Source organism: Sciurus vulgaris, assembly GCF_902686455.1.
Source record: "Sciurus vulgaris genome assembly, chromosome: 12".
NCBI classification, from domain to species: Eukaryota; Metazoa; Chordata; class Mammalia; order Rodentia; family Sciuridae; genus Sciurus; species Sciurus vulgaris.
In genome coordinates, this window is record NC_136473.1 from 22,519,066 (window position 1) to 22,543,799 (window position 24,734).

Genomic DNA, 24,734 nt, shown 5'->3' on the forward strand with positions numbered 1-24,734 from the left:
TCCTAGCAACAACCAGATTTTAATGACCTCATTTACCTAGTGTCCTTGATATAATAAATAATAGGTAGCAACTATGTCCTGAATCCCCTTTATTATTCCCACTTATTTCTCTGTTGCACTGCAGCAAGGTACATAATTAAAAGTATAAATTAAAAACCAAAAATGAGTAAAATCTCAGAGAGGAACTATCTGCATCAGTCTTATCTGCACATAGTAGGTGTTTAGTACCTTTCTCACCAGCTCAGGATGGCCTATGTACACAGCACTTGCCTCATCCAACATGATCTCAGGCAGAAGAAAATTGCTGCCCTACACAAAGAGGGGAAGATTTCTCTGCTTAAGCAAATAACTCAAAGTGTACTTTAGTTAATGTAAGGTTAACTTGGATTCTCAGGAAGAGAGATGTATGGCCTTTAGTGGCTTAGTGTCCAGAGCCAGATTGCTATGATAGCTTAGGTAATACCACTAAAGGTGTAGTGCAATTTAACTAACAATTATTATTTTTAAACTTTATTTGTTTTTTATTTATACAGACTGCATTTTGATTCATTGTACACAAAAGGGATACAATTTTTCATTTCTATGGTCGTTGCACGATGCAGATTCATACCATTTAGCTAAGAATTATTAATGCCAGTTTATAAAGGTGGAAAATGAAACTATTAGTTATTGTTGATCTCAAGCCTTTGGCCCCGGCTTCTCCTTGGTTTAAGCACGATGAACTCAGGGCTGGGAGCTTGTCTTAACGAGCAGTGAAAGCCCACATGCTCCATTTCTCCTGGGACGCCATGCTCATTAGTCACAGTCACCCATTAAAAGCTTTGTTAGAAAACTAAAGGAATGTTCTGCAGTACATGTTGAGGCCCAGAAGCCCCTTTCCCGTCTAACATGGATGAATGGGTCTCCATGACATGCCAAGCCACACATCAGTGGGTCGTGTGCATCAGCAGACGGGATCAACAAAAGCAGCACAAAAATTTTAAAGTCAGCACTTTCTGGAGCCAACCCTTTTTATTCCAATGGATAAGGATTTAAATATTTTCATTAGCCTTGCTGATCCCAGTTATTTAAAATGACAAACACATTATATTATTTTTTAAAGCTAGTTACATAATTCAGGGTGCAGCCCGTGCCTGATAATTTTCTAGAAATGATTATTGACCCTTGTATACCCCTTCTTGCAACCATGAGGGGTCAAGTTGAGGTTAATGTTCTGGCAAACCACTTAGGATCTAGAGTAACAACTGTTTTGGGAGGGATTATTGCCATTGTAAACTACTGACAAGGGCTTGAAATGGTAATTCTTAATTAAGAAAATAAAAAGACTCAGCGTCTGCCCCCTTATCATGCAGCTAACCACTGACTCCACCTCCCTCAATCCAAACACAGAATGAAATTCAGCAAACAGATAGGTTTATTTTTGTAAAGATCTGTTTTAGATATTTAATCTAAAATAATATGCTGAATCTTCAGAAATAACTTTGGGTATCAAGTGTTGAAAGAATATTTGCTTTATTTTTATGAATTTTTTGTTTTTATTTTAATTGTGTCTTATTACTGACTTCTTCCTCCTAACTTGTTTTCAAAGAGAATTTTAGGGTAAAATGTCTCCAAATTATAGCAGGTTCAATAGAAGCAATAAAAGTTTTTCAATAGTATGTATTGTGTTCAGCAATTAATGTTTTGTTAAATGCACCAATGGTTTTGTTTGTAATAACAAACAAATATTTTATTAGTTAACTAACAAAATAATTGGTGGGTTAATAATTTTGATAGAAAAATTATGTGTGGAATATCAGACAAGAGCAATATTAACAGTAGAAAAAAGTTGAATACAGTTCCTTCATTTCTATGAAATTATTGGGGTGTTACGGAAAGCAGAAATGGAATGTGTTTTCAGAAGATTGGGCAACTTTGATACCGAGGATCTGGTAACACAGCTGTATGTAGTCTATAAGAAGATTTGTCAGGAAAATGTCCCAAGGTAGGAGAAAAAAACATCACAAAATTCTAGGGCTAGAAAGGACTTAAGGCTTTTCCTTATAAACCTTTAAATATGTTCTAGTCTCTCAATAAAGAAAAGTAAATAAGGTTTGCAGTGTTTCAGAAGGTATACTCCCTAAAAATTTTCTCAAAGTAGGGCATAGCCCTTCCCCAAGCTCTACCCCATCATTGTCAATCCACCAGGCTGTGGTTGAGCTTATTGTAGAAGTTCAAAGGGATGTACCTCCTCAGAGGTTATATAGTAACACTTCAGGGTTACGTTAGTTTAATAAATTTCAAGCTGATTCTTGGACAGTGTAAATTTCTATAGAAGCTGGCAAGAAAACTTGGCACAGAGAATATGATTTGTGAAATTCTTAGATCTTTTATTTTTTATTGTCAAAAAGGTCAAAGTAGAACTTCTGTTCTGCATTTGTCTCTCAGGAAAACCTGAAAACTTTTCTACTATGAACACTTAGAAATAACAGATCAAAGATGCTATTCTTTTTTCCAAATGTATTCCAAGCTCTCAAAAAGAGAGCAAGAACAAGAATGAGAGAGAGAGAGAAAGAGAGAGAAAGAGAGTACACCCAGGTTTGAGACACAGAGATCTAAAAGGCAGTATGGGTAAGGAAATAAACAGATACTGGTCTACAATCAACAAACTTATGGGTCTCAGTAATCTAGAAGCTTAGAATCAAATGCCTGGGTAGAAACAGGAGACAGATGTGTGCCGGAAAATGGACACACCAAATAATGCCAATCCATCTCTATCTAGATGCCAAGTGAAGAAAAAAGACAATATCTACTCATAATTTATAACCAAGATATGTGCATGATCCAGGAAACCCAAATCAAGAAAATAACTTAAGAATTATCCTAGAACACAAATCAAAACAAATACAGAATGTGTCTTTAGGGCTGGTTCTATCTACTTCTGGCTACATAGTTTTACAATATATTTTCCATTGAAGATGAATACATAATCCTAAATTATTAACTGTATGAAGAAAGCACCTGAGAGGACTGGCTAAAAAAGAATGTCTGAACACAACAAGTATTGGAAAAGACATGGAGAAACAGATGCTATACTGATTGTGCATTTGAATCACCAGGGGAAAGTTTTAAAATAAGTATCGGGTCCCATCCCCAAAGATTCTGACTTAATTGGTCTGGGATAGGACTTAGGCATTTGTAATTTTTAAAAGCTTCATAAGTGATCTCATTGGCACCTAGTTTGGAACTACTACTCAGCACTGGTCATTGCTGAGTAAGCCAGTACTGTTTGTAGGGTGATTTAGCATCATGTGCTAAAGGGAAGACATGCATTCCCTACAACCCAATAATCCAACTTCTAGGCAACTTCCCTCAGGAAATTTTAGCAGACACATAAGAAGTTATGTATAGAGATCCCTTCAGTATGGTTGTAATGGCAATAGCAAAATTGCAAGAATAATCCAAATTTCTCTCAGTTTGAAAATGGATAAATCAACCTTGAGTTATTTATGCAACATGATAGTATCCTGAAGTTGCAATAAATACAATAGATACCTACCTATGTAAACATGGATACATTCCCCAAACAAGGCTGAATTTAAAAAATGTTACCAAGGAATATGAAGATGCTTTATATATTTTAAAATGTGAACACATAACATGAATATAATAACAAATGGATATAACCAGATATAGATGTATCCATACCTGTATCTAACACACATACACATGCATATGGTAAAAATACCGAACTACCAAAAAATGACAAGGGAGTGATATTCAGCAGTTTCAGGACAGTAATTATCTTAAAAAAGAGAGGGAAAGGGTAGTGTTTCAGTTGTGTTTATAATGAATTTTATTTTGTTTTACAAGTTATCTGAACTGAAGTTGACAAAATAACATTTAATCTTGGTGATTGGTTTGCAGATAACTATTAAATGATTGTGTGTGTGTGTGTGTGTGTGTGTGTGTGTGTGATATTTTATATAAAAAATATTTAAAAGGCCAAAAAGAAATTGATTGAAATGACTGTGGGGCCATATCCATATTATTTTTTAATCACTGTAAGAAACAGTAATACTTTTTTGTTGTTGTTGTTTGTTTGTTTTTTTGGTTTTTTTTGGTACTAGGACTGAACCCAGGAGTGCTTAACCACAGAGCCACATCCCCAGCCCTTTTTTACATTTTATTACAGACAGGGTTGCTTAGGGTCTCCCTAAGTTGCTGAGGCTGGGTTTGAACTTGAAGTTCTCCTACCTCAACCTTCCAATTCACTGGGATTACAGGTGTGTGCCACTGTGTCCAGCTAGCAATAACACTTTTAAAACATAAGAAGTAAAAAGTAAAAAAAAAAAAAAGTCATTGGATTTGGAGGCCAGAGGCTAGAATTCTTGCCCTAGTTCTGCAGCTAATTTGTGCTGTTGTATAAACCATGTTACCAAACTGCCTCCAGTTTCCTCATACATAAAGTAGTTGGATGAGATGATCCAGAATCCATTCTAATTTCCAATTTCTATGGACCAAATAGTGAGGATATAGTATTTCTGAATTCAATTTTTCTCTCTCCTTGGATGCTATCTTCAAAATACATACTTATCCTGTAGCAATACATTTATTTTCAAATGTAATCATGGGCCATTTCAAAAGGTATAGCCTAAGGGACATTCAATAAGTAAACTTTGAATCAACGACGTAACGAAAATGGCAGATTAGGCTGAAAATGTCCCATAACCCAGAAAAAATATTAAAATGAAGAAAACTGTTATAAAATACCCAATGACTTCCATCTCCAAATTTATAAATGTTTATTCACTTGTTCATTGATTATATCATGTCTCATCTGGAATGCTTGTTTATAAGTCAGTTAACACTATTTTTCATTTATTAACATAGTTTTTATAAGAGCAGATGTTATGGCAAATTTTACTTAAAATTTATGTTTTATGGCAGCAAAAATTATGATCCCTGGTCCCTTCTTGGTAATTTGAAAGACTTTATTCCATTCTCTAAGTGGATAATGAAAACCTGGCCCAACACAAACAACTAACACACATTTGTTCACTAATGTGATGTTTTCTTCCAAGAATTATGTTTTTAGCCAACAAGGATTAATTATCCCTATAACTCTACAGAAACCCAAGCACAGAAACACATGGTGTGGGGTGAAGTCACTCTTGACATGGAAGTTAACGCAGAGCATAGAGAACTGAAATCCATTTCCAATACAAGTAACAAAAACTCATTGCTGAGGTTTCAATTTCTCCTCTCACTCCACCCCATCCCAGCCTGCCACCCACTCCTGGCTGCCCATTTTCTGCCAGAAATGCTATCCACATATTAAAATAATATGGAAGGAGCCTAGGCAATCTACAGCCTCAGCAGTTAGGAAAGAAACAATAGTGACAATAAACTCAAAAAGAATACAGGATGTTGGTCGATAACAATATTCATAGATCTTTATTGTTCCTCCTCTATTGACATATTTGAATGAAACTGTTTCCTTACCTACATTACAGGTAGGGTAGGAAGATGTAATGTGATAAATGTCATAAAATTTTTATCACATCTAGTAAATGGGCCCTGTCAATCCTTGTTAGACATCAGCATTGTCGCCATTATCATCGTCTGATACACACAACAGGGCCCTTCGGGTTTGTCCAGAGCACAGGTTTATAAAAGAGTTATTCAATACAAACCATTCTCCTTACAAAGCAAAGCTACCTAAGGGTTCAGAGATGGCCTGATGCCTTTGGCAACTCAGCAATATAATTTCTGTGGCAGGGAATGAGAAGTCACAAGACTCACTGTCATTTAGCAAACAGACAACAGGCCATTTACAAAAGGTAAATTCTACTGAGCACTTTCTTAACTCAGAAGGAAGGTCATGATGAGCAGAAAAACTTCATTCTTTTTGCACACTAAGCAAGCCCTCTATTCCTGAGCGACACACCAACCTCAAACTTCCTCTCTTCACGGCTCTCCTTTGTAAAGGTGGAGCATAGATACTGCCCTCCACAAGCAGGGTCTGCTGGGGCGACACTATGCACCTTAGAAAGAAGCACAAATCCTTGCGGATCTAAATCAGAAGTGGATAATTCCTCTAAAAGCAACAACCATCCTGGATGGCAAAGTCCATACTCTCATTTTGTTTCATTTTTCACAGTTCTTGATCACTGTCCCTCCTCCTCTAAAGGTGGTTTTTATGGCCATCCACGCTTATGCCATTGCCACTAAAGCTTGCAAAAGTGGGGCACAGATTCCTACTGTTCACCACAGGTCTTTGCCCTTGGACTACAACATGAGGCGGGGGGGAATTTAAAGGACACCTACAGATCTGAAATAATACCCTCTCCTAAATGAAAATAACAGATGGCCTGGCAGATAATGATCTTTAAGTAAAGGGCTAGACAGTGATTCTGAGAGCACTTGGCATTGGCAAGAGAGGCTGGATAGGAATCATGTTTCTCAGAGAATAAGTTTGACAAAGATGACAGAAAGATGGAGGGAGGGATGCAACACTTCTGTGGAAGTGGGTTTCACTCATTATCTTTCTCTGGAATATGTCCTTTCAGGCCAGCTGGTCTGTGGTACAGGTGAGGATTTGGTGGTAAAATGCGGGACATGGGATGTGGAAGAAGTACAGATGGATCATCCCTATGTTCATAGGCGCCCAGATAGCATCCAGAAAGCACATCCACACAGCTGACTCTTCCCCTAACTGACTGCTGGGAAGGGAAATGCCGGCTCTCCAACAGCACGTTCAGGATTTACCGCTAACTGCATTAGGATGGAAGGGATGAGGGATGGATGGCAGGAGATAGGAGCCTCGAGGGGGAAAAGCACAGTTTGGCCGCTTCTAGAGTCCTCCCTGATCATCTGTGCACCGTTTAACTGCATCCAGATGGATCAGCATCAGGGCTCTAGATTCTTGGAGTCCTGAGAAGCTTCAAAAACAAGCACAGTTGTAGCTCAACCTAATAGTGTTACTGCAGAAAGGTAACAGCAGTTGAAATATTTTAATGTTTCTATGCCCTTTGCCAAGGAGTATTTTCCCTGACCCCAAGTCTGCAATACAATTTAATGGCATTTTCAAAAGAGATGTTACAAAAGTCACATTTTTAGTTAATTTTACTCTCTAGATTTATAGGTTTTTCAGCCAATTTACCTGTACATTCCAGAAAAATCGACAGTGTGATTTGCTTGCTAGGGCCAACAGTGTTGTTTTCCAGAGAGACTTTTCCTTGCTTATTTTCCAATTTAAAAGTTAGTTTATATTACTAGAGGAAATGAGGCAAAAGATATTCACTTGAAATGTTAATGAAATTAAATAATTCTTGACATACAAATATAAATATGACTATAAATATTACCTGCTACCTGCTAAACAGCATTAAGAGCAAAAACTCAGTATCTCATCTTGTAATTAATTTATGGGTTGGCAAATCATTTTACTTATATTTGTACTCCAACCAATAACTCCACCAAGATTACCATATGCAAAAAGATGCTTATTAGGGGATTAAAAGCAAGGAAAGAGAAAATCAAAGTACTTACTTTGCAGCAATATTTTAAAAGTAATCCTGATATTCAAATTAGAGTTTTGTTTAAAAAGAGAGACTGATCTAGCTATAATCCTTTGGACTTCAAGGTTTACTCCATTAATCCACGGGACAAATCTTGAGAGATCTTCCTTTGATATTTATTTCTCCAAATATCCAAGTTCTATAAGGAAGTTGTAAAAAACAAAAGACTGTCCTTAAAAGAAAGAAACAAACAAACAAAAAAAAAAAAAAAAAAAGAAAGAAAGAAAGAACAGAAAGCCAAATTGGAATGTAAACAACAAAGAAAAAAAAAATAAGCCCTGTCTAAAAACTAGAATCTAATTCAGAAGCATAACTGTCTCCATTTGAAGATGTCCTCTTGCTTTCCTGGTGACATTTCTCATCATTCAGTCCAGTACTGTTTTACAGCAACATGAGGGTGTTTGAAGCAAAATGAACTCATCCTCTGAAGTTCCTTGTAGTAAAGGAAAACAGATGGAGGATTTCCTGCTGAGGACTCCCTACCGAGGCACAAATTCGAGGGGGTGTGGAATTGACTTGTTAAGGCTCTCAGTTTTCTGGGCTCAGCAGTATCTGCTCAGCAACGAGCTCACAAGAGCTGTCTCATGCTAAAGAGAGCTCTGTCATTCTGTGATAACGCCACTAACAGCCATGGCCTGCAGGAGCAAGTCAACAATATGTTAGTGTCCTGTTTGTTACATCCCTGTTTCAATCTCATCTGACCTCCAGGACCAGATAAATGCACATAGGACAATTTGCTGAAATTGTCTTCCCATTCCTGTTCTTCTCTCTTCCCACATTTCTTATCTGATAGAAGCAGTTTCCAGGTATATGCATATTATGAATGTAGTCCCGAAAATCAGAGTGAAACAGACATTATTACCTCATGTACATAAATGAGTGCATGATCCATGTGATCCTACAATATGTACCATCAGAAAAATGAGAAATTATACTCCATTTATGAATGATTGATCAAAATGTATCAATGCATTCTACTGTCATGTACAACTAATTAGAACAAATTTTAAAAATTAATAAAAAAAATGTTATGGAAGTTTTCCTTCTCCTTCTACCCCTCCTTCCAATGGAAGTACATTCTAAGGACAGCATAACACTTTTTTAATGTGTTATGAAGATGCTGATTGACTTGGTAATTATTAAATGAGGAAAACAGGACTCTACACAAAGCACTCAGAGCTATGGAGCCCTGTACATAGATTGACACTCCAGTGAAAAACAACACAGACACAGCTAAGGCCAGAACTATATTTAAAAATTCCATTTCCTTCCTCATCACAAAGAGTCAGGACACCATTGCCCATCAGAGGAGGTTTTCCCCAGTTACTCTAGAAGTCCTGTTAACAAAACATCCACCGTGTATCACATCAATTTTCTTAACATTTCATCCAACTCCACGAACATCTTTCATGTTGCAAACTTGGGCTAAACATGCCTCTAAAAATAAATGCCATGTGATCCTTGCTTCCATGTCAATGTCTTGGTGCAAGAATTTATTTTCATTGGGCAAAGATTTCTATAAGCTCAGCCGAATGATAGAGCAAATGATTAAGAGCATGATGAAGAAGGCGTATAAATCGCCAAGTAGAGCTTTGGCATATCTAAGTGGTGAGGTCAAAGAAAACTTTTGCAAGCTTAATTTTAAAAAATCCAAGATTATCTGGAAGGATGTTCTATATCAGGAGTTTACAAATTATGGTCCATGGGCTGAATTCGATGCATTGCCTATAATTATAGATAAGCTTTTATTAGCACACACTCACACCTGTTTATTGTCATATTGTCTGTAACTGATTTTTATTCTACAATAACAGGGCTGATTACTTAAGACAGACACTGTGTGGTCCACAAAACCCAAAATATTGACTCTCTGGCCCTTTACAGAAAAAGTTTACAGACTCTTCTTCTATGTGACAGAGGTATCATCAGAAAGCCACTGAATCCTTTGACCTTTTTATTCTGAGCTGTGTAGTTGGAAGTGTTACATCATAACCATTTTTAAGGATAATGATCATCCCATACATGTTCCCTTACTCTGCTGCTCCCAGGGAAATGTGGCAGGAGGCTTGTATGGGTCCTGGGGTGAGGAACCCCAAGCTCCCAGGGGACAAGATCGTAGGAATGCTGTAGGATGACATAGTCAGAGGAAGAATGCAGACACTGTGAAGGAGGGAAGCCAGAGAAGCAGAGCTGAACTTGAGCAGGGAGAAATACAATAAAGCCAACGGTGCAGAAGGGAACAATGAGACCTGGGTACGAGTTAGGATATGAGAAAGAAATGGCCTGGAGCACACCGTAGAACGAACACTTTGAGCAAAACTAAGGATATGGGCTAGCTTCTTTCTGCTGACCCTGTGCCTTGTGACTAAGTTTTCAAACTGAAGGCCCCGCATCAGGGTACCTCCTTAGTCCCAAGGAATCGGGATGGTCGGTCACCCTACCTGGTGGTGGAAGTCAGGCTGAAAAGAAAGTTGAAGTCTGGCAGCTTTGCCTGTCTTAGCACCTTTCCTTCCTAAAGAGCTTGGATAAGAAGCAGGGCTCTGCCCTGCTACCAGGGCACCAGCGGAATACCGACTGGTTCCAGATCTCAGTGAGCAAATGATCTGGCTGCGAGAACACACACTGTGTGAACAGGAAGAACACAACCTCAGAACAACCCGTAAACAAGTGTGAGGTCATCTGTACTACTGGACAGTTCTTGGCCTGGCCTTTTCACCCCAAAGCCAGCCTGCAGTTTTTCCAGAAGAGCTGACTTGTGTGATTTGATGACTGCCTGTTGCCTTAAATTCTCTGCTTTAATTTCCCCCAAACCCCACAGCCATCCCCAATAATGTTCAGTTTTGTTGAAAAGAATTATTTGTTCTTTTTAGTTATACCTGACAGTAGAATATATTTTGACATATCATACATACATGGAGTATAACTTCCAAATCTTGTGCTTGAACATGATGTGGAGTTACACTGGTTGTGGGTTCATGTATGAATATAGGAAAGTTCTGTCTGATTCATTCTATTGTATTTTAATGCTCAGTTTTTAAGTTTAATTTCTTTAACCTCAATGAGAGATACTGATCCAACTTCCCAGGTGCCAGGAATGTAATTTTTTTTTTCTTGTTTCTTTCTTTCTTTCTTTCTTTTTTTTTTATATGTAGATATCCATCAACCTGTCTGTGTATCAACTGTGTGAGCTTGTACTATGTGCCAGGTACTGTGCTGAGCCTGGCGTAAAAGACTGAATCAGACAGGAGAGAACTCTGTTCAGTGCAAAGGACAGAGAAACACACAAACATGCAAACAGGATAATTTCAGATGGTGACAAGGGCTTGGGGAGAAATAAGCAATGTGCTATCATGTAGAAGACCCAGGCTGAGGTGGGGATTCTGTCTCAGGTGGGATGATCACCGGGGACCATCCTGAGCAGGTGACATTTTAGCTGAATGCTGGGAGCTGAGAAGGAGCGGGCTGTGCAATGAGCTAGGAGGGCTTAAGTTCAACGACAGAGATAAACAGGAACTTGGCATGTCCCAGAAAGCAGAGAGGACACTAGTGTGGCTTAGTGGGCAAGTGGGGGAGGGTGAGCCATAGGCAGAGACCAGATGGTGTGTGGTCTTGTCAGGAATGATGAGGAGGTTTGGATTTTTTCCAAGGGCGAGGCAAAACCATGGAAAGGATCTAAGAAGGGGAATGTGTATGATCTAATGTACATTTTCAGAAGGGTTTCTCCAGCTATGTTGAAGATGGAGTGAAGGAGGTGAGAGGGCATGAGATCGGTGGAAGGATGGATGGTGGCAAGGACTAACATGGTGTTCCATGGGAAAGAATGGTTTGGGGTTGTATTCTGCAGAGAGGGAGACTCAGCTCCTGTGATGGTAATCTGGGGGTCTTGTTTAGTTGTTTGCTAGCTTATTTTTAATTTTCATCCACATGAGGAAAATCCAGAGATAAGGGACCTTGTGTTCCTTAGATATCACCATATCCAGAGTACTTAGCACTTGCCTGGCATAGAGAAGCAATGCATGTGATTCTGTAGTTGTATGGTAGAAATGGTGAACATACAGAAGCAAGAAGAGTGCAAAACGTTATATTTTTTCTCGAATTTGAACCCTTGTGTAGACCCAGTCAATTGGCTCACTCAGCATCTTCTCCAGGTCCTTCCCTCATAGCATACCCTGAATAGTAAGAAGGCCATTCTTCAGACTCTCTTTGTGGGTCCTTGCAAGTTTTACAGGTTCTCATACACTTAAATCTGGTGCTGGCGTCGACAGGAATGTGTGACAGTACAGAATGCATCCATTTTACAGATTCAGGTTAGCATGCTGCCTTGGCTCTGAAGCCAAGCGCTGGGACCAGCTGCATGGACTGTGCAAACAGTTACACAGGCCCACACTTAGAAGGGTCCCACACTTGATTTACAGTTCTGCTGTCATTGTCCTGACTCTTAATAATTTTGGAAGGATCTGTATTTTCATTTGCACTGGCCTGAACAAATTATGTAGCTGATCCTGCTTAGAGTTCTGGTATTTGCCTTCTCCACCCAAAAGGAAGCTAGTCTATGTGTTCTCAAAAACCAGCAGGTAAGGCAGTGGCTTCTGGTTTCCTGGATATTGCCTCAGGCAGTAAGATACAGGAATCCATAGCTGGAACACAGGCTTCTTGTTCTCTGTCTTCCTGTTCATGACAGGGGCTAGTTCCCTTGCAGGCTGGGTCACTCAGATGTATTGCTTTAGTAGTCATTTATGGGATCCTAGACTAGATCCAGCTCTCCTAGTCTTTCCAATGGATTTCGTAAGTAGGATTGCCTTTCTATTGAAAGAATATAATTATCTTCGATATTCATCCTAAATGAAGGTCACTCTTACAAGTTCAGTTAGCTTCCTCAAAGAGCTTTTATACTTCTTTGTCAACAGCCTTTGTGCTGTTGATGGGGTAGAATTTACTGGCACTTTTGAGATTCCATGTCCTGGTCCTGATTCTCATTAGGTGAAGAGTCTGAACCATTGCCCACTAGGGATGAACTTGGACATGTCAGTTACACCCTTAGATTATAAAGATGTATTTTTTCCCCTTACAGATAGGCTGTTGAGTCCCCACAGAGGATCTGGAAACATTAGTCTGGTCGGCACATGGATGTCGGTGTGACTGCTACAACATGAGCAAGCCCTGCATCCCGGTGTACTGGTTATCACTGGCTGCCATAGTAAGTAGCCACAAACGGAGTGACCTAACATGATAGGAATTACTCTCAATTCTGGAAGCCAAATATCCAAAGTCAAGGTGTGGTGGGGTTGGTTCCTTCTGGAGACTTGAGGGAAAACGCATCCTATGTCTCTCTCCCAGCATCTAGTGGTTGCCAGGAAGCCTTGCCTTCCTTACACTGATGACTATTTCCTCATTTTCATTACATCTACAAAGAACTAAAAAGACCTAATTTCTAAATAAAGGTCAGTCTCAAGCTTTGGATGGACATAAATTTTGGGATGACATTGATGAACCCATTACTGTACCTGGTCAGTTGAACCAACCAGCTACAGACAGGAGAGGTTAGAAAGACTTAGAGGTGGCCCCACTGTCAAGAAAGAAAGTGAGGGCTGGGGAGATAGCTCAGTCTGTAGAGTGCTTGCCTTGCAAGCACAAAGCCCTGGGTTCCATCCCCAGCACCGCAAAGAAAGTGGAACTACAGATTGGTTTACCTTTGAGTACATCCTACCATTCAACCATTCATAATACTTCCATATATGATGTTTTAAATTCTTCTAATGCCTCTGTTTTCAGAAAGTCTTAAAACTTAGAGGAAAATGTCCATAATTAACTCAAGCTAAACATCTAAGAATACAAACCTTTTCATCTAAAAAAAAAAAAAAATCCCACAAATACACCCCCTCTGATTTTGTTCTGCTACAGGAACTCCTGTAGTACCATCAGCAAAGGGCAGTGTTTGTGCAGAGGAGAAAAAAGTCAGGCAAAAGTACTGAAATGAATGTGACTCCACTCATCCACGGGGGGGACTTTCTAGGTTTCACAAATCAAAAAATAATTTAAGCTATTTTAGATACTTTTTTCTAGTTCAATGAGATCTAATTCCTTAAAGCTGAAGAAGTATCCCCCCACCATGAACACCTAAAATAGCACTATAAAATATAGCCTTAGGATGGAATATCTTTTTTTATGAGCACAGAAGAGAAGATTACATTATTCAACTAGACAAAAAGTCATTCCATCAGAATTCTTTTATTGTTTTTCACTGTATATATCTTGCCAGGAGAGAATTACATTTATCGGGCAACATTGAAGCTATTTTTTCCCTTTTTATTCCAATAATTAAACTATAACGCAATCAGCTGGGTTACCCATAGCCAATCTGCGGAAGATTAATACAGGATGTTCTTCTTTTGCTCATATTTGGCTTCTGCATGGTAATGAGACAGCAATAAAGTTTATGATCCTATAACATGTAAGAATTGTATTTTGTATCAAATAGCTAGCATCAAAAATAACTACTGGTATAAACAAACCACACAACACAATTGTTCTTGGCATACATCAATGTGTCACTGAAAATAGGAATACAATGCCTATTGTAGCTGAAATCTGAATATTTAACTTAAAAGAATGCATTAGAATATTAAGAAAAATATGTCATGTCTGAAAAAATAATTTGAAAATAGATTTTGGTGGTTAGCTGTTAAATCACCTCATTTTTAATATGTACTGTGAGGAAATCAAGACCTGCTTTGCTCTAACCTAAGCATCTGTCTTCACATAACTTAAAAATCCAGATTTACAGTGCAGAAACATTACTGGCGTAATGAGCATTTAAAGCCTATGTTTCATTTTGCTATTTGCCAACATTTCACATTTATAAATGAATTATTTCTCATAACACTTCTCAATAAAGTTTTATAATCCATTTGCTTTAGGTGGAGAAATTAAGACAAGAGTATTTGAGTTTTTTCACGTTCCACAGAAAGCATCGGAGCCACGAGATTACAGGAAAAAGTATTGATCAGGACTTTGCAAAAAATATGCCTTTATATTTTTCCCCTCTAGCCATGTGATTGTAAAATTTCATTAAAGGAATGCCGAATATCTTAAATTTGTTTTTATTGTTTAATCATAGCAATTATTATTAGTAAAAAAAAAATTAAGTGGATTTTCACAGCTTTCCTTATTTTTTGACTTCCCAAAGTCACTGAATAAAATCACTGAATATATTAGTCATTCTGTCATATGAATATGGGAAATCTCTGAACATCTGCACTGACACTTCACTTTCCTGTGATCAATATAAATATACAACTTGCCTGTCTTCATATAAAGAGAGAGATGAACTGACTTATCAACGTTGAAAAGGTGAATTAGTAAGAACCACAATCCTCTTACACAAACTCAAGTAAGACCATCCCAAAGTCCAATTTTCATCCATAGTTTCAGCAAAGTCATTTGGCATTTGATGAGATTGCAAACAATTGTGAATGCAACTTTCCCTCCCACCGAAATCAAACCAAACCAAAACAAAAAGACCAAACGATCTATGTCTTGTCAGAAACTTTTAAATGGAAGTTTCATTTCAAATTTCATCACTTCCAAATTGGTCTCAAACCAAACAGTGTTACTGTCCTGAATTGCTTTCATGGTTATTCATTTCTTTCTTTATCTTTTATATCCTCAAACATTTACTTTTTATTCCTGGTTCTTTTAAATTTTATTCTGTGATTATTTTTCCTTTTGTCAGTTTTCTTTCACATTTCAGCATCTTTTCATCTCTTCCAATATTCTTCATTTTCTCCTAAATAGCCATCTGGGTATCTGTGATTTCAAATCCTCGTGAACTAACTTTCTACCTCGCCCTCCGGTTTCCATTTGCTTTCCCTCGGTTTTCTTCAGCCCAGTGAATCCACGTAGGGAATTACTGACAGATGGTGGAAGTCATACAAAGATCATAGACCAGTGAATCAGTGTAAATATTGCTCAGTAACATAATCAGAAAATGCACATATGTTAATAAAAATGAGACCCCAATCCAACTGAAAAGTGAATAAAATTAATAGGACAATAGTTACCTCAGTTGAAATGACAACTAGGAAGACAGATAAGAGAGTATCTTTGCATCTGTGATATTAAGTAAGGAATTCATTGTAGCATTTTTTTTTTTTTTTGATGTTATTCCTGGTGTAGTTCCCGTCCCTCAGATAATCAGATAAGTGTGACAAAGTGGAATTCAAGGTGTAGCCAGTTTCGAGAGCACTTTGCTTTCTCTCAAGTCTCCCCACCATTCATCAGATGTTATCTATGTTCCCATCTACTTTCTAACCTAGGGGTCTTATTTAGATCTTGGGAAGTCTGAAACAACTTATCAAGTAAAATTTGGTAACATGGCAATAACTTTTCTGGAAAGTTCATCTATATTACATCACATCTAATGCTCTCTCTTTGTCCATTAAAAAGCAGCTGAGTTAGTACAACGTGATTGCTGTTCCTCACTTCTGCAATGTTTAGTTGGTTAACGATTTTGTTTCTTCTTGTACTGGACCATGTCTATAAATCTGGTGACTCAAGAGGCTGAGGCAGGAGGATTGCAGATTTGAGTTCAGCTTGGGCAATTTAGTGAGAATCTGTTTTGAAACAAACATTAAAAATGGCTGAAGATGTCACTCAGTGGGAAAGCATTCCTGGTTTCAATCCCCAGTACTGCAAAAACAAAACAAAACAAAATAAAAACAAAAAACAAAACTTTTCTTCTTCATAATTGTTCAAGTATTTTATAATGGATTTAAGTTAGGCTTTCTGGGTAGTAAAATTTTAAGCGATATTTTACTAACATCCTTTAAAACTAAAAGTATCATGTTTTGTTTTCCCTCTGCTCTTATACTATCCAACCTACAATGTCTTTTTAATCTTAAATCATCATTTAATTCTAGTTAATAACATGAACATCAGGCATCCTTATCTATTTTTCCACCGAAATATTTTTGGCTGTGAGATAATCCCAGCATTTCTGTCCTGATGCAATTGAGGTTACTATTTTATTTTTTTGGTGTGTGTGTGTGTGTGTGTGTGATTTTCTTGTGTTATAAACAATCCTTATGGTTACACAGTTGCTCACAACTATTAGCCTCACTTTTTTTTTTTTTTTTTTTTTTTTTTTTTTTTTTTTGCAGTGCTGGGGATCGAACCCAGGGCCTTGTGCTTGCAAGACAAGCACTCTACCAACTGAGCTATCTCCCCAGCCCCCGCTCACAACTATTAGATAAATAAAATAGCCTGTTTTAGGAAGAGAGGTCAAATCTAACATTTGCAGGCTTCTGGAACCTTCCTGACTGCTTCTCTTTTCTTTGCCCTGACATGTTATACCTGCTGGGTGCCTATGGACCCTCTTCCAGATGAATTTCCATCCAAACTCTTACTATGTAACAGAGTAATGTGATCCCTCCATTAATATTTCATTTACGTATTTTTTTCCCTTCACCTTACAGTTCCACAACTAATCAAAGTGACTTGTAGATGTTAATCCCGAAGCACTTTGTCAGTACTGTGCTTCCTCTTTGCACCTAAACAACATTCTTCATCTCTTGTGAGTTAAAGGGCCTTATTTTCTTTTATCTTTTTTGGCACTGGGGATTGAACCCCGGGGTGCTTAACCACTGAACCACATCCCCAGCCTCTTTTTATCTTTTTGTTTTGAAACAGGGTTTCACTAAGTTGCTTAGGGCCTCACTTGATTGCTGAGGCTGACTTTGAACTTGCCATTCTCCTTGGTCTCCTGAATCCCTGGGATTATAGGTGTGCACCACCACAGCTGGCCTTCAAGGGCCTTTTAAAAGGAAAACAACTCTAATATTAGAGTTGATAACAATTGTTAGGAGATTTGATGTGGCACGATATCCCCTTCCAAGAAGTACTATACAAGGATTGATGATGAAATAACTTGTGGGAATTTTGGGAAAGCATTTGGTCCCATCCTCCTCATTTAGGCAGAAAAAAATATGTAAACTGATTAAGAGCAGGTTGAGACATATCCTGTTATTCATCTGGCATGGTATACTTTTTTTTTTTTTTTTTTTTTTTGCAGTGCTGGGGATTGAACCCAGGGCCTTGTGCTTATAGGGCAAGCACTCTACCAACTGAGCTATTTCCCCAGCCCTTGGCATGGTATACTTGATAGCAGAAGAGTGGAACAAACTGGGATAAGCAATGATGCCCATATTTCCTGGCTCTAGGTGATTAAGATTCCCCACTCCCATCAATGAAGCATAAACACACAGGGGTTTCTTCTGCAAAGTATCAGTTTGTAGGCAGTTAGGGGTTGAATAGGAGATCCACATAATCAGGGACCAAGTAAGTGAAAGCTGGCTTTCAGTTTCCAAGTTGTCTTGTGGTCCAGAATTGTTATCGGAGTGCCACCCATTAAATCTGCGTTTTAGGGAAGAAGAAGGAGAAAGTGTGGAAGACCTTCTTGTACCCTCTTTAAAAGATGTTTTCCTGAAGTCCTGTACAGCTGATCACTTACATCTCATTGGTTAGTGTATGTTCATGGTCACACCTCATTGTAAGGGAGCCTGGGAAATAAAATCATTTCTCCATATGCCAAGGAGGCAAAATGCAGTGGTAGACAACTAACCCCCCTGTGGGCCACCCTGTACTGGAAGTGACCGTTCCACGCATGCCCATCATCTAATGGGTGACAAGGTGGTGTTGGAACTACTGCTCGGAGTTCATTCCCATCACTGCATTCTCTGTGCCCAGAACCAGTCTCCAACTCTTTAAGGACTCCTACTCCTCCCTCAGAACTCAGCCTCTCCCCTTTCCTGGGAGGGCCTTCCCGGCCTGGACGGGGGTCTTCTTTCCACACTGCAGAGCCAGGTGGGGGTTTTCCATGTGCACAGTGCCTGGTGGATCGATGGCTGCAGTGATTTCCATCCTAGGGCCTTTCATTTGTTATTCACCATAACATTCTAGAAAAGTGTGTGGGAGAGAGTAGGTATTCAATAAAGATCTGTTGAGACAGGAATCAAGCCACTCTTCAGAGGCAAAGCAGCCCTGCCAAGGACCTGCTCTGTTTAAAGGGTGATGGACAGAACTGCAGCCCTTGCAGGCATGGGGATCCCTGAGCCTGGAATAAAAGGCCTCTCAGTTCTGGATGAGATCGGATACTTCTGGGCTCTCTGGCAAAAGGAATTAGACCCTTATCTCTGCCTGGCCCAGCTCATCGCTCTTACAAGTTCTGTCTTCACGTATGGACTGGGCTGAAAGAGGTGCCTTAAAATTCACTGCCTTTGGTATTTGAATGTCTCCTGTGAACCTGACTCCCCTGCCTTTCCCTCTTTTAAGCCTGTGCCATCTGGTGACCCTTGTGGCTGAGCTTTTATATTTTTGCTGTCTACTTACCTAGTAATCTTTGGGACTTGATACTTTGTACCACTTGAATGTTTTCTTCTCTCCAGTTTATTTATTTTTTTCTGGGACTCTATATTATGTTTTCTTTTGCTCTCTACTTTTTTGTCTCTAAGGAGCTTCTAAAATTTTAACATAGACCCCAAACCTAGGATCTCATAGGTGTATTCTAATTAGTTGGCCATATATATTTATGTTTCTATAACTATAAAGTATGAACAGTTAGCATTCTGTGGTGAGAAATGCAGCACTTTTCAACATTTTCTGAGGTGTCTCCACAAAATTCCAAGTACGAAGTGACTCCAAGAACTTAGAGAGGAATGTGTTTGAGGGGGAGCTCCCTGATTATGCCAGGTAAGATTCACAGTGGTCAAAACCAGATGCACAGCCAACTGAACAAAAAAAATTTTAACTAATTTTCATTTTGTTCTAATTAGTTGTGCATGACAGTAGAATGCATTTATACATTTTGGTGGTTTTAAAAAACAATCTTTACCACTTTTCTCTCTAGAGATGGATACATTTTTAAAAGTAGACTTTTTTCCGAGCAACTTTAGGTTTGTGGCCAAATGGAGCACAAAGTACAGAGTTTCCTACTTCCTGCTCCACCCCCAGTTGTAGCCACCATCAACATCTGCATCGCCATGGTACACTCATTATATTCAATGAACCTACATTGACACATCATCACCTTAAATCCATAGTTTACATTAGGGTTCTTTCTTGCTGCTTTACATTCTATGGGTTTTGACAAAAGTATGATCTCATGTGCCTACCATTACAGTCATACAGAAGTTTATTTGCCTTAACAATCCTCTGTACTTTGTCTATTCATCTTTTCCCCCTGCCCTCTGGAAACCACTGATCTTTTTTATTATGTCCCCAGTTTAGCCTTCTCAAGAATGACATATATATATATATATATATATATAAATATATATATAAAATATATTTGGAATCATACAGAATCATATAGATTGGCTTCTTTCACTTACTGATATGCATTTATGATTCTTCCATGTCAATTCAAACCTTTTTAGCTCCAGGTAATATTCATTGTCTGTACCCATTTATTTATCCATTCACCTACTGAAGGACAGAGACATATGGGTTGCTTCCAAGTTTAAGCAATTCTGAATAAAAAATCTGTAAGCATCTAGGTGCAGGGTTTTATGTGGAAAAAGTTTTCAACTCTTTTTGGGTAAATACCAGGGAGTGTGATTGCTGGGTCACATGGGAAGAGTAGGTTTAGTTCTGTAAAAAAAAAAAACCTTCCATATGTCTTCCAAAGTAGCTGTATCATTTTCCATTCCCATCAGCAACAAATGGGGTTTCTTTTGCTCTACATCTTTGCCTGGATTGTCAGGGTTCTAGATTTTATCCATTCCAATTGGTGCACAGTGCTGTCTCGGTGTTTTCGTTTGTATTTCCTTGATGACATATGCTTACTTGCTGTTTGTGTATCTTCTTCCAGGAGGTATCTACTAAAATCTTTGGCTCATTTTTAATTGGGTTGTCTTCTTATTGTTGAGTTTTAAGAGTTATTTGTATGTTTTGGATAATGGTTCTTTATCAGTTGTGTTTTTTGCAAATATTTCTCCCAGTTTGTGGAATGTCTTTTCATTCTTTTGACCTTGTATTTAAAGAGCAGAAACTTCTAATGAAATCCAGTTTATTAGTTATTTCATGGGTTGTGACTTTTGTGTTTTATCTAGTAAGTCATTACCAGACTGAAGCTCATCTAGGTTTTCTTTTATAATTCTTCTAGGAATTATTATAGTCTAGTGTTTTATATTAATACCTACGTCCGGTTTGAGTTAATTTCTGTGAAGGATACAAAGTCTGTGTTTAGATGGGTGTAGTGGCACACACCTTTAATCCCCGTGACTTGGAAGGCTGAGGCAGGAGGATTACAAGTTCGAGGCCAGCCTCAGCAGCAGCGAGGTCCTAAGAACTTAGTGAGACTTAGTCTCAAAATAAAAACATAAAAAGGGCTTGGGAGTATTGCTCAGTGGTTAAGAAACCCAGGTTCAATCCCTGGTACCAAAAAAAAAAAAGGCCTGTGTTTAGATTCTTTTTTGTTGTTGCATTTGTTGTCCAGTTGTTCCAGCACCAGCTTATATTATTATTATTATTATTATTATTATTATTATTATTATTATTATTAATGGCATTGAATCCAGGGCCTCATGCATACGAGGCATGCAACTTTACTACTGAGTTACATCTCTAGTCCTCCAGTACCAGTTTTTGAAAATAGTATCTTCTCTACTGTATCACCCTTTCTCCTTTTTCAAAGATCAGTTGACTGTGTTTGGATCTGTTACTTGGGGGGAGTCTCTATTCTTTCTGCTGATCTATAGGTTTATTGTTTCACTATACCCTATTGTCTTGATTATTGTAACTTGATACTAAGTGTTGAAAAGTGTCAGTCCTCCAAATCTGTTTTTTAATATTGTATTCACTCTTTTGCCTATTCACATAAATTGTATAATCAGTTTGTTGATATCCACAAAATAACTTGATTGGGATTACAGATCAAGTTGGGAAGAACTGACATTTTGATGCTATTGTACCTTCCAATCCATGAACATGGGATATTTCAACTTACTGAGTTTTTCTCTGACTTTTTATCAGAGTTTTATAGTTTTCCTTATGTTGATTTTGTACATATTTTGTTAGAGTTATGCCGAAGTATTATAATATTTTGATACAGATCTAAATTTCAAATCCCAATTCTTCTTTGCTGGTATATTACAAAGCAACTGGTTTCCGTACATTAATCCCTTGCATGCTGCAATCCTGTTATAATTATTTCTTAGTCGAGGATCTTATATTTTTTATTTTTCTGAGATATTCCACATAGACAATTATTTTACCTACAAAGATAGTTTTATTTCTTCCACCCAGATAATTTTTGTTATTGTAGTATAAGTCACATACCATCCAGTTGGACCTTTTGAAATGTATGACTCAGTGTTTTTAGTATATTTAAGAAAGTGTGTAACCATCACTATTTATTTCCAGTCCATTTCATCACCTTTTGAAAAAATCCCATGTCTATTAATCACCAATTCTGATTCTCTCACTTCTTGGATGTGTCAACAGTTTACACCAAGACCCAACATTCATGATAAGTAAACTTACTATTATACAATTGTAAAGTATAAAAGGGAAAAGAAAAACCAAAATCAAAATCCACTTAAAGGCATGATAGGCTAATATCTAAGTAAAAATACCGAAATTATCATTTTTAGAAGGAAAATGGCATATTTATGGTAACTTCTTATGTTTCCACCTAATTTGCCCTTGTATGTTTGAATCAATAAATTTCTTCCAAATACCTTGAAGAATATAGACTTCATCTTAACTTAGTCACCTTCTAAATATAGTAGCAAACAAAATATGAATAAATAATCCTTAAGTGTCCACAAGTGCTAACATCTCCACAAGAACAGGTGTCCTGGAGGGTTTCTAAGCACGTACTGAAAGGGGACCCAAACACTTTAATTAAAAAAAATAAATAAATAACTTACAGTATTTAAGTTTGCTAGATAATCTCATGAATAACTCACAAACATATTAGACAACCCCACTAATAACCATTAGAGAAAGAAAATGTGTACCTGGTGCCAATGCCATACCCAGGGCTAATGAGTTTCTCAGATGGGCTGGGTTTTTGCAGTGAAATATGCTACTAACAAAGAGGTGTTGTCTTCACTAAGGTGAGGCTGCACTTTGACCTTGACAATTATTGTGATTTGAATTGATGGGATGAATTGCAGCTTGCTGTTTTAGATCTTTTGGCTAATAGTAACATTTGGAACATTTCTTTAAAAAAAAAAAAGCCAGAAAAGAAAAATAATGACAAGCTTAAAGAATGCTTGTTAGCAAGGCTACCTAAAATTTACCTAAAAAGTGGGTCTGAAATTCCTGATGATAAACATTCACCCCAGGTCCCTTGGAAAAAATCTTTACCTGCATTATTTTTATATCATTTCATAACAGGGTGATGTATCTGATATTTTATTTTCCTATCCTACTTTATGAGGAAACTGTCAAAAAACAAAAACAAAAACAAAAAAAACAAAAAAAAACTAAAACACACCATCTCCCTACTGAAAACCCCTAATTTCCCTAAAACTGACAAGAAAAGGAAAAAATTGAGAAGGAAAATATTGGGGATAATTTAGATCTAAATAATAAAGATTGCATTCATGTTAGAAATCTATCCCTTACGATAAGAAGTGATAACCTTGTGAAATAGTTTGCAAAAGGAAGAGTTAGTGATATTCTTGCCTTTCAGGCAACTCTCTGAACTGGACCAGGACCCAAACCAGACCATTCGTGCTAAAAGTAATATTCACTTTATGTATTAAGTGCTTGTCTTATATAAGACTCTGAGTGAAAATATATCCTATTCACAGTGAAAATGGAGGAACGGCAGAAAGACTTGAGAAAGAGAATCTTCTGATTTGGGTAATGTCTACTTATGTTGATTTTGTTGTTGTTTTTATGATAATTTTCATACCCAAAGTATCAAATGTATTTGGGGGAGATTAATTCTTTTCTTATTCTAAGTGCACTATTACCACCTCCCAGACTCTACACTAAGAGGAACAGAGCATCCTCTCTGGGAGCTGCTAGCACCTACACCCATTGGGCTGCTGTCAGCAGGGAAACCTTTTATTCTTAATGAAACAGATGTGCTACCTGCTGGGCTCAGACATTATTGACCAAGTAGAGTAACAACTTTGGGCTTGTTACCAACATAACTATCATAATGGCAGTCTCAGACCCCTTGTTCCCTGGTGGGGTAATTAAAAAAAAAAAAAAAAAAAAAAGATTTGAAGAATCTGAAATAAGAAACTTTGTGGGTTGATTGTTATAGTGAGCGGGAGAGAGGGAGAGGAGGGGAAGGACAAATACAAGGGCTGCCCTAATACCACAGAAAGCATAAGCAGCTGCGAGCGCCTCTTATCAGGTAGGATGTGATGGAATTCAAATACAAAAACAAGAAAATCAAATCAAGTTTCCCTTTTGAGGCAGGTACAGGCAGGCAGCGTTTGAGGTTTGGATCTCAGTGGCAGCATTAGTCAACTATCCACTTCCTCCCAGGGTATAACAGAAGGGCCTTCCCGTTTTCCTCCTGCGAGCTGGTTTTTCTAAATGAGGGTAAGATTCACGAGCAGGGTTAGAGGGGGAGCCTTAGAGATTTTCTTGCAGTTGTTTTCCCTACAGTGGTAGATGTGAGTGGCCATAGTTTGGACTTAACCCTTTTCTAACATGGACCCTGGCAAAGTCAAGCCCTCTGTCTCCATCTTTCTCTTGCATAAATGTGCACACACAGAGATGAGAATGACAGCTGCTCTCTATCAGACAAACAACCTAGGGTCTCAGCAAAGACTCTGACTCTACGGAGCCCTCCTTAAACCCACTCCCCGTCTACCCCCAGAGTTTAGAGAAATTCCCTTCCTTCCAGAGCTACCACAAAGGTAACTGGTGTGGGTTGTGCAGAGTGCTTTTGGTTGCTGGTCTATGTAGAAACAACTGGACAGACCCTTATCCACTCCCAGACCGGAAGTAATGTATCTAGAGCCTCTGCAGGCTTTCAGCACTGAATGGTCTTTCTTTCAACGCTATGTGGGTTTTTTGACATTGCTCATTCTCTATACTTCGTAGACTAAAACCATGCTTTATATTCCCTTTCAAATTAAGGTGGGCAAACCAGTTGTATGCCCTCAACATGCAGGTGAGAATCTCAGCCCCTAAGCACCAACA

At 38.1% G+C, this 24,734-nt stretch overlaps 1 protein-coding gene across 15 annotated transcripts in view; it reads right to left on the bottom strand.

The window, feature by feature from the left end:
• Nucleotides 1-24,734, bottom strand: part of KIAA1217 — a 796,647-nt gene that overhangs the window by 393,072 nt on the left and 378,841 nt on the right. The window contains exon 1 of one of the 15 annotated variants that reach the window (XM_079106260.1): nt 10,004-10,310. The exons of 12 other annotated variants lie outside the window; for them this stretch is intronic. The gene's annotated coding sequence lies outside the window, so the exon portion shown is untranslated. Of the gene's footprint in view, nt 1-7,144; nt 7,247-7,533; nt 7,678-10,003; nt 10,311-24,734 lie in introns of those variants that run through there. 2 more of the 15 variants (XM_079106264.1, XM_079106266.1) reach the window with 2 other exon arrangements.